Raw genomic sequence first — 15,602 nt, 5'->3', positions numbered from 1 at the left:
ACGCTGGTTACCTGAGACTTTAGTTTAGAAGCCTTAACCAGCCTGCTTCAACTGTGCACCTGTTTCCTGCTTTCCTGCCACTTGTTAATTTTGTTAGGATAATAAAATGGAGTTAGATCCTGTATATGTGTGTGTTGTCATTGTGTCTGAGAGGTAAAGCAGGTCTGCCGCTCTGATCACCCGAACCTGATTCACATCAGCACCCCACAATTTAGTTTAAGTTTTCGGCACCGTAAATGTTATGTGTTATGGGTTTGTGGGTGTTACACCTTAATATCAAAAAAAAATTTAGTAATCAGATTGCATTTCCCATAATTGTACTGGGAAATGTGATCTGCCCAAATTTACTAAAAATCAATTGTTAAAACAAAAAAACATCTGAGCCCTGTTATAAAAAAGGCAAGAGAAGATGGCATTATACAGGGTTCCCTGCGATTCCCATACTCCTGCCCTGTCTGCCAACTGACAGGCAGAACAGAAGCCCAGAGCGTCTGTGATCAGCCTGTGTGTCTAAATAGAGTGTATCGTACAGTGTGTATGCACCTTTACTCTGTGACCTCTTGAATGACCACTAAACTCTAAATGCTTCTTTAAAATAATGATTCTATTTATCCTTAAATTATACTGTGTTAAGTTCGTTTAACTTACAGGAAGAAAAGCAATACCTTAATACACAAATGTTCAGGGCGCTGGGACCGCTAAGCGTGTGTGTTATACCTCTATGAAATGCATACACGTTGCGCAAGAGCACGCCGTCATGCTGTAAGCTCAAAGTAGCTACACGTGCAGCGGAATACACTTTAAAATCCCTACCAGGAAAGGAATGCGACACCAATGGTATATGTTATGTTGTGGTCCAATGCAGCAACAAATATTTACTTAAAAGGGGGTACAACAGAAATACAACAATATAAGAGAAAAGCGACAACCAATGGATACATACATTTGTTCGCCTGCGCCACCCAGATCCGGTCCTCAGTCAATCTGGAAAGATGACCTTCAGAGAATAGGCTGAGGCCGGCCAGGAGGCTTGGCTTTTATACAATAGTCCAAAGCATGAAACAAAGGAAACTGTAATCTCTTCTTTCACAGGTCAAAGGGCTGGTCATTTACAGTACATGAGGGGTCATAGGTCGGTTTGAATAGGTGGGCGATGCCTGGTCCAGGTGCACTTGCAGATATCCTCCACTGGTTTCCCGCCGAATATCAAGAGTACAGTAAATACAGTGTGATATTAATATTGTATTCCTGCGCATAGATATGCGTAGGAGCGTGCTACATTCTGCAAACTGCCATCGGAATATTGCCCTTGAAATACTGTACAGCTAGATACCAAACACCACATCTTTACCTAATTCTGTTCCATCATATCCTGTAAAGTTGAATCCCTCTGTTGCTATACCTCTGAAGCAAATGTAACTTGCTGGTGTGGTGCGTTTAGGCTATGTGTAAATGATGCACTATGTGGATTAAATATCAGATATGTCTTTGTGGCTTTTCCATGCGAATGCGGATGCTACCGTATTTACTCATACCACACGCTAATAGCCAGGACTTTGTGAGCCAATGTACACAGCGTGCGGGTATGCGCACGCACGGCTGAACAAGCACAAGCACGGAGGCCACTCTGTGTGGTGTTTGCACGTGATGCGTGTGGGTATAATATTTTCGACTTCAACAGTCCACCCTTTGGCAGTAAACAATAACTGCCACACATAACTAATAATACTGAAAATATTACATTTACAATATATATACAAAGTTCTTGGGTATCAGGGGAAGAGTTGTAGGTGGGAAATGTATAGCCTAGTGGGATAGGAAAAAGTGTATGAGTAAATGTCTGAGGGGCATGTATCATCGTGCCGTATATGTTCTAAGTAAGCTTCGAGGTACTGTGAAGTATACATAAAATCCTTCTCATCCCGTATTAAGGGTCTGGACATGGGCAAACAAACAGTACCGAGCTCTTTTTAGGTGAAGGCCATCAGCCCTCACCTTTCCGGCTTCTTATACCAACAAATGGGGAGCACATTTATCTGATGATACATGTGGGGGAGACGTATGTGTATGCTATTATGTGTGGATAACATTTATCGACTATGTGTGTTATTAACTGAAGATTGCAGAGATGAGGGTAAGACATGTAAAAATACATTTACATAAAATTTGGGTGTACCGAAGTCTTTTCCGGATGGATGTCTCTGGGTGGGGGGGAAACAGAAAAATGGTGAAAGAAACAGGCCATAAAATTAATTTACAATCCTTATCACAACACTGGGGTATATTTACTAAGCTCCCGATTTTGACCGAGATGCCGTTTTTTCTTCAAAGTGTCATCTCGGTTAATCTCGGTCATTTACTAAACACTAATCACGGCAGTGATGAGGGCATTCGTAATTTTTTGCTAGTTCAGGTAAAAAATTACGAATGAATACACCATCGGTCAAATTACGCCTGTTTAGATATGAATCTCGGTCATTTACTAAGAAGTGCAAAGCAAAAAAACACAAAACACTGCCGTGAAAAATTACAACTCGTAAAAAAGTCCTAAAAAAAAACAGACCTGCTTTTTTTTTCCGTGATTTGAGATGCATGCAGGGATCCATGAGATCCGTGCATGTATATCAGTGGGAAGGGGTGGGAAAGTGCTTATTTTTGCCAAAAAAATTGCGTGGGGTCCCCCCTCCTAAGCATAACCAGCCTCGGGCTCTTTGAGCCGATCCTGGTTGCAGAAATATGGGGGGAAAAATGACAGGGGTTCCCCCATATTTAAGCAACCAGCATCGGGCTCTGCGCCTGGTCCTGGTCCCAAAAATACGGGGGACAAAAAGAGTAGGGGTCCCCCGTATTTTTAAAACCAGCACCGGGCTCCACTAGCTGGACAGATAATGCCACAGCCGGGGGTCACTTTTATACAGCGCCCTGCGGCCGTGGCATCAAAAATCCAACTAGTCACCCCTGGCCGGGGTACCCTGGGGGAGTGGGAACCCCTTCAATCAAGGGGTCCCCCCCAGCCACCCAAGGGCCAGGGGTGAAGCCCGAGGCTGTCCCCCCCCATCCAATGGGCTGCGGATGGGGAGGCTGATAGCCATTTGTGATAATGAAAAGATATTGTTTTTAGTAGCAGTACTACAAGTCCCAGCAAGCCTCCCCCGCATGCTGGTACTTGGAGAACCACAAGTACCAGCATGCGGCGGAAAAACGGGCCCGCTGGTACCTGTAGTACTACCACTAAAAAAATACCCAAAAAAACACAAGACACACACACCGTGAAAGTATAATTTTATTACATACATACACACATACATACATACTTACCTTATGTTCTCACGCAGGTCGGTCCTCTTCTCCAGTAGAATCCAAGGGCTACCTGTTGAAGAAATTCTACTCACCAGATCCATGGGTCCAGGCTCCTCGGCAAATCCAGGGTTAATCCACGTACTTGAATAAATAAAAAAAAACGGTGTCCCGACCACGAACTGAAAGGGGACCCATGTTTGCACATGGGTCACCTTCCCACGAATGCCAGAAACCCACTTTGACTTCTGTCTAAGTGGGTTTCTTCAGCCAATCAGGGAGTGCCACGTTGTAGCACTCTCCTGATCAGCTGTGTGCTGCTGTCCTCACTGACAGGCGGCACACGGCAGTGTTACAATGTAGCGCCTATGCGCTACATTGTAACCAATGATGGGAACTTTCTGCCCTGCGGTTGACCTAAAGTGACGTCACCGCTGAGCAGAAAGTTCCCAGCATTGGTTACAATGGAGCGCATAGGCGCTACATTGTAACACTGCCGTGTGCCGCCTGTCAGTGAGGACAGCAGCACACAGCTGATCAGGAGAGTGCTACAACGTGGCACTCCCTGATTGGCTGAAGAAACCCACTTAGACAGAAGTCAAAGTGGGTTTCTGGCATTCGTGGGAAGGTGACCCATGTGCAAACATGGGTCCCCTTTCAGTTCGTGGTCGGGACACCGTTTTTTTTTATTTATTCAAGTACGTGGATTAACCCTGGATTTGCCGAGGAGCCTGGACCCATGGATCTGGTGAGTAGAATTTCTTCAACAGGTAGCCCTTGGATTCTACTGGAGAACAGGACCGACCTGCGTGAGAACATAAGGTAAGTATGTATGTATGTGTGTATGTATGTAATAAAATTATACTTTCACGGTGTGTGTGTCTTGTGTTTTTTTGGGTATTTTTTTAGTGGTAGTACTACAGGTACCAGCGGGCCCGTTTTTCCGCCGCATGCTGGTACTTGTGGTTCTCCAAGTACCAGCATGCGGGGGAGGCTTGCTGGGACTTGTAGTACTGCTACTAAAAACAATATCTTTTCATTATCACAAATGGCTATCAGCCTCCCCATCCGCAGCCCATTGGATGGGGGGGGACAGCCTCGGGCTTCACCCCTGGCCCTTGGGTGGCTGGGGGGGGGGGACCCCTTGATTGAAGGGGTCCCCACTCCCCCAGGGTACCCCGGCCAGGGGTGACTAGTTGGATTTTTGATGCCACGGCCGCAGGGCGCTGTATAAAAGTGACCCCCGGCTGTGGCATTATCTGTCCAGCTAGTGGAGCCCGGTGCTGGTTTTAAAAATACGGGGGACCCCTACTCTTTTTGTCCCCCGTATTTTTGGGACCAGGACCAGGCGCAGAGCCCGATGCTGGTTGCTTAAATATGGGGGAACCCCTGTCATTTTTTCCCCCATATTTCTGCAACCAGGATCGGCTCAAAGAGCCCGAGGCTGGTTATGCTTAGGAGGGGGGACCCCACGCATTTTTTTTTGTGATTTTACATTGTTTAATTAAAAAAAAAAAAAATAAGAACCCCAGCACGGATTACACAGATCCGGCCGAGATTGATTGTAAAAAAAAACGGCAGTGTTTTGCTAATCACTGCCGTAAAAATAGGTTAAAAAAAACGAATTACATCGACATCGGAAGCAAAGAAAAATACGAATACGACAGCTTAGTAAATCCATCGTAATCAATTCAAAAAGTTGCAGTTTTACACTGTCGATGTCATTCGTGATTGAACTTTGACCTATTTTCGGAAATTACGAATCTTAGTAAATAATATACCCCACTGTTTCTACAGATGGGTCACAAATCAAATCTGACACTGTTACAACGCCCTCGCTCCTTAGACTCATCAAATTTGTCCTGTGTTTGCGCAGCGTCAAAATTCAAACACATCTGAATATCAGACCAATAATTATGACGACACCCAGGATACAGAGGAGAAACTTTCCCACACTCGCAATTACATTTTGGGCCCACTCTCCTAACCCAGAGAACCATTTGAGTGGGTTCAACCATGAGGCCCAGCCGGTTAATTCATTACCCACAGCTGTCAAGGTAAGGTTGTGCTTCCTTCTGAACTCCCACTTCAACTGCAAGATCTCGTCCATCTTTTGATCGATGATCTCCGTTGGGGTTTTAGTACTATTCATAATATATGTGCAGCACTTCACACCATATTGAGTTGCCAGAGTAACACAGTACCTACCTGTCACAGCCGTGATGTAATTCAAGACTAGCCTGTGCTGGACCAGCTCCTTCTTCTAGGCCTGTAGCTCCCTACCCGTATACCTGAAGGTGTCATCATACATCTCAGTGATATTATCTATCAAGTTTGCAGGGTGCATGGATGTACCTATAATTTATAATTCCTCTGGAAGTATGGGTGACGTTTAATGCGAGAAGAATTTGAATCCCGGTGGATTCATGGATCAAATCAGAGGCTGCGGGCTCTGTCCTATCTATAAGGTGTTTCTTGACAATGTGTTCATAATGTGTATGAGTATAAGGCGTCTGAGCATTGTGGTGAATATCTTTCATTCTGTCGTGTGCAATGGTCATAACCTCTGGTAGTACTCTGCCAATATAACACAACCCTTCAGAGATCGGAGTAAGCCTCTTGTATGCTTTCCTTCCACATATGACGTAGGCATCATCTGGAAGAACATAAGGGACAAAATGCAACAAAACCATATCACATATTTTTCTTATAAAGAAAGCGGTCCCCAGTTCTCCCATTTGCTCAGTACAAGTATCAAGCTGGATGATGTGGGCACAATACCCCTGCGACACTTTTCCAGCCCACATGGTTTTGATCCCACGTGTATACCTATATCGAAAGTACGTCCCACTTGTGGCTATCTTACGTACAAGTTCGGAGTTGATGGGTACATTATCAGCTCTATGTGAGAAGACCATTGTCTGGTTATTCCATGTCACGTCCCAATTTCCTGGTTTCCGGAAATTGGACACGTTAAAGCACAACAGTGACCTATCTATGTGGTACTGGTGGAGCTTCAAGCTAGGGGCCCTAGATATGTTGAATTTCTTGTCCACCGGTCCCCCCCCCCATAATTTGAGTACCTCATTTACTGTTAAAGGGTATGGTACTAATCCCGACTTACTCTGTCCTTGAGGTACTTGTGAGCACACCCAGCATCCTGTTTGGTTTAAGACCATACCCACTAATGAGTGGTAATCACTCAAAGGATGTCCGCCCATGTCGATATTATTGTTCCACTGACATCTCTGGATGTACCCATCTTCGACTATGTTTTCACAATACCTACATATGTAGTATTCATCAGACAATAACCCTTCATATTGCCTCCGAGCTCCGTGACTACCAGATCTCTTACTGATACCAGCTTTGACCAAAGTGATGCGATGATCCTGGGGTCCTACGAATCCGTACTCTCCATCAGAACCCATTCCAGATCCTTGCGCGACGTCTCGGGGGCCCTCACAAAAACAAATTGTCCTGATCAAAAACAGAGTCACCAGAAAAAGCCGGAACACAGTCTCTTGGTGTGGATCCATTTCGTTAAGGAGAAAAAAAATAGGAAGGGGAAAAAGAAGAAAAATGCAGTGGGGGGGGGGGGGGGGTGAAAAAAGAAAAATGTTACGACAACTGTCCTTGATTTTGTTGTTCTCCACGCTCAGGTGCCGTCCAACAGTCCTGCCTCTCAGCTTTCCCGGAATAGATTCTCTAGTGATACGAGGTTCTCTTCACCTTTCTCTTTGTCACGAGTTTTCTCCGGGTCAGCGACCTTCTTGCTGTGGGACGAGCGGACCCAAGTCTCTCTCTCGGCAACCTTTAGTGCTGTCATGCTGGTCAACAAAACTTGATACGGTCCTTCCCACCTGTCAATGAGGCAACCTGAGCGTAGAAAATTTCGAATCATCACATAATCCCCAGGCTCAATGTCATGACAATTACTGTTTGGTAGGTCAGGAATCACCAGTTTTAGATTCCTTTGCTGGTTTCTCAGTTGCTGGCTCATCCTAACCAAATATTGTACAGTTATTTCATTATTGCACTTCAAGTCATCCTGGGGGTCTATCATTACATGGGGTTGTCGTCCAAAAAGAACTTTGAAGGGTGATAAGTTAAGCGGTGACCTGGGAGTGGTTCTGATGCTGAACAACACTAGTGGCAGTGCTTCTGGCCACAACAGTCCAGTTTCAGCCATCACTTTGCTCAGCTTGTTCTTAATAGTGCTGTTCATTCTCTCCACCTTCGCACTGGCCTGTGGCCGGTATGGAGTATGCAGCTTACTATTAATACCCATCAGTTTGCACATGACCTGAAAGACTTCACCTGTAAAATGAGTACACCTATCACTTTCAATCATTCTAGGGATACCATATCTACACACAAATTCCTGCACGATTTTCTTTGCAGTGAACACAGCAGTATTTATGGCAGCGTGGAATGCTTCTACCCAGTTTGAAAATACATTGGTACATACTAATACATACTTAAAATTCCTACAGGGTGGTAACTGTATGAAGTCAATTTGTATTACCTGGAAAGGTCCGTCTGTAGGAGGGATATGGGATGGCTCTGTTGGTATTGTCTTACAAATATTCTTCCTCAAGCAAGTAAGACATGTCATTGCTTTCTTACCTGCATGAGAAGAGAACCCTGGTGCACTCCAGTAGGCTCTTACCAATTTGCACATACCTTCCTTGCCCAGGTGAGTCAGACCGTGTGAAGCCTCAGCTAGGCTTGGGAGATATGCCCTGGGGGCCACTGGCTTACCGTGTCCATCTCTCCAAAGTCCTGAGGACTCCTGACCATATCCCTTTGCCTTCCAGACAGACTTCCCCTGTAGGAAACACAAATTTTGCATTTCGATTAATTGTTGCATGTTTACCGTGTTAAATGTCATCAGTTGTGTGATGTTAGTTTGTATGATGGTGCTTGCTGCTGATTTTGCAGCTTCGTCCGCCCAGCTGTTACCAAGAGAAATTGGGTCTTGGTTGTAAGTGTGTGCTTTACACTTGATAACAGCCACTCTGTCCGGTTCTTGTATGGCTGTCAAAAGCCTCTTGATGTATGACGCATGCGCTACAGGTGTGCCAGCCGCCGTCATGAAATTTCTGAGGTGCCACAGGGCCCCGAAATCATGCACCACTCCAAAGGCGTTCCTAGAGTCCATGTATATATTAGCTGACTTTGCCAACTCACATGCTCTGGTCAGTTCTACCAGCTCAGAGACTTGTGCTGAGTGAGGTGGACCAAGGGGTTCAGCTTCTATGATACCTTCGTCATCTACAACTGTGTATCCGATGCACAGGTCTCCTGAGTCCGTCTGTCTGTGGCAACTACCGTCAGTGTAGAAGGTAAAGTCTACGCCTTCCAGTTGGTTGTCACTCATGTCAGGTCTCGCAGTGAAAGTCTGGTTCAAGTATTCCATACAATCATGCGTATCAGTGTCTGCACTAAATCCTCCTTTGCCATCATTCTCATCCTCCACCCTTTGTGCATGCCCAGGCACACTTGGCAAGTAAGTTGCAGGATTTAGTGTGCTGCACCTCTTTATGGTGATGTTTACAGGGGCCATCAGCAGGGGTTAAAGTGAGCCGGAACGGGCCGGAACTGCGTTCCGTCAGTTCCACCAGGAGACGGAACGCAGTTCCGCCTCCCCCGGCTCACCTAACCCGATGTCCCGGGCGGCGCTGCAGGGAGATTCTGGGCGCCCGCTGAGATCGCGTTACCAGCGGGCGCCCGTCTCCCTCTCGGCAGCCGTAGGCAGGAGCTCAGTACTGAGCTCCGGCTTCCGGCTCTGTCAGTGCGCGGCGCGCTATGGGAGAGACGTCATGACGTCTCTCTCATAGTGCAGAGGAGCGGGCGGCGAGAGAGGACTGCGGCGGGAGCGGGGCTAGGTAAGTATAGTTCTTTCCCCCCCCCCTCTCCATCCCTCCCTCCCTCCTATATGTGTACCACAGGCGCTTCTACTGGGGGCCTTTACTACTGGGGCAAACTACAGAGGGGCAAACTACTGGGGGCAAACTACTGGGGGCCTTTACTACTGGGGCAAACTACAGAGGGGCACTCTAGTACTGGGGGCAAACTACTGGGGGGGCTTTACTGCTGGGGCAAACTACAAGGGGCAAACTACTGGGGGGCTCTAGTACTGGGGGCAAACTACAGAGGGGCAAACTACTGGGGGGCTCTAGTACTGGGGGCAAACTACTGGGGGCCTTTACTACTGGGGCAAACTACAGAGGGGCAAACTACTGGGGGGCTCTAGTACTGGGGGCAAACTACTGGGGGCTTTACTGCTGGGGCAAACTACAAGGGGCAAACTACTGGGGGCATTACTACAAGGGGGCAAGCTACAAAGGGGCAAACTACTGGCAGCATTACTACTGGGGGCTAAACTACAAGGGGGCATAATTACAGGAGCTAAACTACTGGGGGTATAACTACAAGGGGGCAAACTACTGGGGACATTACTAACTTTGGCAAACTACATGGGGGCTAAACAACTGGGGGCACAACTGCAGGGGGCATTACCACTGGGGGCTAAACTACATGGGGCAAACTACATGAGGGCAAAACTACTGGGGGCATTACCACACAGAGGCTAAACTAGAGGGGGGGGGAGTAAATTGCTGGGGTCATAACTGCAGGGGCATTACCAGTATGGGCATGACTACTGGGGCTAAACTACAGGGGCTAAACAACTAGGGGCAATACTACACAGGGGCATTACCATTAAGGGCATTACTGATGGGGTGCACAGCTAATGAGGGCATTGTAAAGGGGGCACTTCATAAGGGGCACTACTGTTGGGGGCATTGCATAAGGGGCACTACTACTGTGGGCATTGTATAAGGGATGCTACTGCTGGGGGCATTACTGTATGGGCCGACAAAGAAGCTGCGTCGCTCCGCCCCTACCATCGCCGCCGCACTGGAAGCCCAGGTTCCAGACTCCCAGCTGCAGCGGATCTGGGACCAGGCCGGCTTTATTATCCCTGCCGCTGCATCGAGCTTCTGTGACCGCGGCACTACTAGTTCAAATCTGTCGCTGATTGGCTGCCGGTCCGCAGCAGTTTTGAAATATTAGCGCCGTGGTCACAGGAGCTCGATGCGGCGGCAGGGATAATAAAGCCAGCCTGGTTCCAGATCCACTGCAGCCGCCCTCAGCCTCTTCTGCCGCCCTCGGACCTCTGCGCACCCACAGCCTCCTCCTCCGCACTATCTCCGAGGCCCACAGCCTCCACGTCACGCCTACCACAGCCTACTCATCCACAGCACCGCAGACCACCGCCGCTGCTAAACAGGTAATCTAACCTGCTGCCTTTCTCTCTCCCTAGTCCCTACTGAATCCCTGCTGTCACTTTCCATGTCCCTGCTGTCACTCTCCCTGTCACTCTGTCACTCTATAATGTGAATTTCGGCTCATTCTCTGTGCTATAATGTGAATTTTGGCTCATACCGTGTGCTATAATGTGAATTTCGGCTCATACTGTGTGGTGTAATGTGAATTTCGGCTCATACCGTGTGGTGTAATGTGAATTTGGCTCAAACTGTGTGGTGTAATGTGAATTTGGCTCATACTGTGTGGTGTAATATGAATGTGGTTCATACTGTGTGGTATAAATGTGAATTTCGGCTCATACTGTGAGCTATAATGTGAAAGGGGTCCTACTATTGTGGTGTATAAGGGGTATATGGTGTGGTAAACTACACTGAAGGGCACGCCCCCTTTTGTGTGGCCACGCCCCCTTGTCAGGAGTCGGCGCGCACATAATTGCACCCTTCACTTTTCCATACCCCCACTTCAAAATTTCCACTTGGGTACTACTACTGTGGGCATTATTACTATTGTGTGACCACGCCCCTTTCTTTTTGAGACCACCCCCCCTTTTTGCTGCGCGCGCCGTAGGCGCGCGCAATACCTTTATTTCATGGGCGCCGTGGGGAGGGGGGTGAGTTCCACCACCTCTCTAGGACCACTTTAAGCACTGGCCATCAGTGATAGTTCCCACTTTGTAAACCGAGCAGATGAGACATGTCTGGTTTGGGCAGAGTTTAGCAAGGCTGATACTGCATGTGGTGCATGAATGGTCAGGTCGTGTCCTAACAATACGTCTTCGCTTTTACTTAACAACAAATCTATGGCTGCAACACTTCGTACGTAAGTGGGGATAGACCGTGTTACAGTGTCCAACTGTGCACTGTAGTAGGCTACCGGTCTGCTAGCATTACCATGTTTCTGTGTTAAGACCCCTGCCACACACCCAGTGCTTTCAGTACCGTACAATTCAAAGGGCTTCTCGTAATCTGGCATCCCAAATGCTGGTGCTTGTGACAATCACTGTTTTAGTCTCTCAAATGCCATTTCGGAATCTTCTGTATGAGAGACCCGTTCTGGTTTGTTTGAAGAGACCACTTCTTGCAAAGGTAGTGCCAGGATAGAGAGCCCCGGAATCTAGTTCCGACAGTACCTACACATTCCGAGGAAAGTGCAGATCTGTTGCTGAGTTTGCAGCAGAGTCATGTCGCGGATGGCTCGTATTCTGTCAGTGGTCAGGTGCCTAAGTCCTTGCATCAAGCAGTGTCCCAAGTATTTAACCTTAGTCCGGCACAACTGCAACTTATCCTTTGAAACCTTGTGGCCTGTCTGGGACAGATGAAACAGAAGCTGTTTATTGTCTGCCAGGGATGACTTGCATGAGTCAGAGCACAAGTCATCAACATATTGTATTAGCACCGACCCACTCACAGGTTGAAAAGATTGCAAACAGTCATGTAGGGCCTGGGAGAAAATACTTGGGCTGTCAATGAAACCTTGGGGAAGACGGGTCCAGGTATATTGTACTCCTCTGTAAGTGAAAGCAAAGAGGTATTGGCTGTCAGGGTGAAGAGGGATAGAAAAGAATGCAGAACAGAGGTCGATGACAGTGAAGTACTTGAAGGTGGAGGGAATCTGCATGAGGATGACGGCTGGATTGGGCACTACGGGGAATTGACTCTCAACTATCTTGTTTATCCCCCTTAGATCCTGCACTAGCCTGTAACCCCTCCCCCCACTCTTTTTCACAGGGAAGATGGGACTGTTGGCTGTGCTGGACGTCCTGACTAGGATGCCCTGCTGTAGCAGCTGTTCTATGACTGGGTATACTCCTAATTCCACCTCTGGTTTCAGAGGGTACTGTGGGATTTTTGGAGCTATCCTGCCACCTTTTATTTGTACTACTACTGGGGCTACATTCACCATCAATCCAGTGTCCTGTCCATCTTTGGTCCAAAGGGAACACGGTATTTGCAAGATCATTTCCTCTACCTGCGATGGCCATGTCTCTATAACGATGGAGTGTAACATTAGCCTTTGAGGGGTGTCTAATATATCTTGTACTTTCTGTGCATGGTTCTCAGGGATATCTAAGAACACACCCTCGGGAGTACAGTATATGACACACCGCATTTACACAACAAATCTCTGCCAAGCAGATTAGTCGGAGCCGATGCAGCCAACAGAAAAGAATGTTTGGTATGCAACGGCCCTATCGTAATCTCTGCAGATCTACTCAAAGGGTACTGCTGTACCTTTCCCATTGCTGAAATCATTTATTCCGTGGTTGTTACACCTGTGGTGAAATTTAGTACGGATCTGGCCGCCCCTGTATCTACAAGAAAAGGTAGTGGTATGCCAGCTACATTTACCATGACCTCAGGTTCACTTTCAAGGCCAGCAATCAATTTCACCGGCTGCAGACTACAGGTATAACCTGACCTCTATTGTGTTGTGGGACCCTCCAGTAGGGCATTGGCAGCTACAATATGTGCGGGGGATAACTGTGGGTTTTCGGGGGTCTGCCAGTCCCTCCTCGGTGGGTACCTCCTTGATTCCCCTCTATGCAGCTCATAATCTCTCCTATGTGTTCCCTGATCCCGACTATGTGTCTGGTATCGTGGTTCGTATTCAGGTCTAGGGGGTCTATAGTTGTTATGTGTCCCGTTATTTCTACAATCCCTGGCAAAATGCCCTTCTTTCCTGCAAATGAAACATGTTATCGACCGTTTCCTACCATCAGGGGTCTGGGGTTTAGGTTGGTTGGACATCCCTGCAAGAGCCTGTATACTTACCATAATCAACCTATCCCCTTGCGACTCCCTGTGTTTGATGATGTTTCAGTCATGCTCACTTGCAGCTACCGTGACACCTCTCCAATTTGGCAGAGAGGTTTGCACTCTGGTCCTCAATGCCTCCTTCAGTCCATCCATTAGTACAGAGACAGCTACCTCCCTGTAGTTGGCATTTTCCTTTATATCCCCTATCCCAGTGTATCTAGCCATTTCCTGTAGTGCTCTATGGAAATACTCAGATTCCCTTTCACTTTCCTTCTGTTTTATGGAGAAAATTTTGTTCCACTTAACAACAGTAGGGAAATACAATCCTAATTGTATATAAATTTGCCTTACATTCTCCTGGCTGTACTCATCAGTGAGAGGCACTTCTACATCTATTTTACAATCAGTTATGAATTTTGGGATGTCAATATTTGAGGGTAGACTCGCTCTTAGCACTGTCCGCCAATCTTTGTTTGTGGGCTCATGGGCATTGCCCAATTCTTTAATAAATTTCTGGCATCTGACTAGATCTTTTCTGGGATCGGGGAATTCTGACATAATTGACCTCAGTTCTGTTTGGGATCAAGGACAATGCATTGCAATGTTCCTGACAGGGGTTACTCCCAGATTATCAGTTCTCCCATTGGGGACTGCAATCACCATGACTGGGTTTAACTCAACCACTTCATTTCTGTTTGTCTCTTTAATATGGGGAGCTATTGTCTCTGCATAATGGATGGTTCCATACTTACCGGTGGACACAACCTCACTCGCCCCTCCACTGGGGGGCATCGTCACTGCTCTCACTGGTTGGGCTGTGCCCACCTGAGTGTCCTGTATGGTAGCTGCTAGGGAGAGTGCTGATATCATGCTAGGCTCGTCATCTTCCTCACAACCTTGGGGAGAATTCAAAATGGGTTACAACTTGCAGGGATTAGGGTTAACACATTGATTATGCATTTTGCTATCATTTACCGATGTACCATTGGTTGTAGCTGGTTTCTCTCCATCAACATATGGCGGTGGTGGTGCACTCGCAATCACCTTCCTGTCAGGTTTGGAACTTGCTGTGCGAGCCAGCTCCCTTTGCTCATCTCCCTCTTGATGCCACAGGTTTAAACAGTCGCTATGTCTGATCCTTTGTTTCCTAGATTTGATCAGACATATTCTAATCCTTACGCTCTGTAGTACCTCTGGTTCAAAATTATCCATCCTAAGGAATGATGCCCTATCATCAGCAGTCATACATACCCATTCGTCACAAAAAGCCTCCGCGTGTGGAGCATACTTCCTACACATTATCAACCGAGCTGACCCCCTGGGTCTCAGCTCTCCAGCCTGAACCCTGGCTGCCGAAAGCCTCTTGCTTGTGTACTTGGCTCCCATCATGGACCTTTTAAACACAATCCCCAAATGCACAATACGAGCAGACAGTGAAAGTCAACCTACCGCTTTCACTTGCTCCTGCCTCCGCTGACCGTACCAGGACTCACTCCAGTAGTGACCACCGCGTACCCATTGAGGATCCTATCAACTTCTGGTTTCTATTCACTGGAATTTTTGTAGGATGAGAAATACCTTATCGATCACCCTTTCCAGTGAATGTCTTACCTAGGAAGATTTCCTGAGAGAGAGTCAGCGAAAAATTCCTTTTACTATACACAAATCACGTTTGCGTATGCTTTTCACGGCGCGTATGATGACCTAATTTACGCAAAAAGAACGCAAATGGTATCACGTTGTGCCACGTATCGCACACACAAACGCGCGGTCCAATCGCACAGCGTATAGATACTTGTTATCTATCCACCCTACGATCACTGGAGTCGAATTCACAAGCTGTGCTCCACAGCCGGAGCGTAACACAAAAACCTTAAACTTCAATTACTTCACAATCTTTACTCTATCACGCTCCTCCGCAAGTTTCCTCACTGCTTGCGTATTTCTCTTATAACATAAGGTCGCTAGCCTTCACGCCACTGAGCCTCTGCTAACTCAATGTCTCCACGGGATTCCCGACTTCCGGGGTTCAATACGTCCACTCCTACTTTCAGCTCACACAAATACACAATGTTTTTCTGTACAGAAAAATATCACTTCCTTTGATTGACAGCCTATCCCAGAGGTAGTACAGTTTAAACAAAATGTCATAATAATCTGCTTTTTAAAAATCGGATAGTTATTTGCTATTGTATAAATGTATTCTATCCTGCC

The sequence above is a fragment of the Pseudophryne corroboree genome, chromosome 1 (genome assembly GCF_028390025.1).
Source record: "Pseudophryne corroboree isolate aPseCor3 chromosome 1, aPseCor3.hap2, whole genome shotgun sequence".
Lineage (NCBI taxonomy): Eukaryota > Metazoa > Chordata > Amphibia > Anura > Myobatrachidae > Pseudophryne > Pseudophryne corroboree.
The sequence above is the reverse complement of the archived record's forward strand: the minus strand, read 5'-3'. Positions refer to the sequence as shown.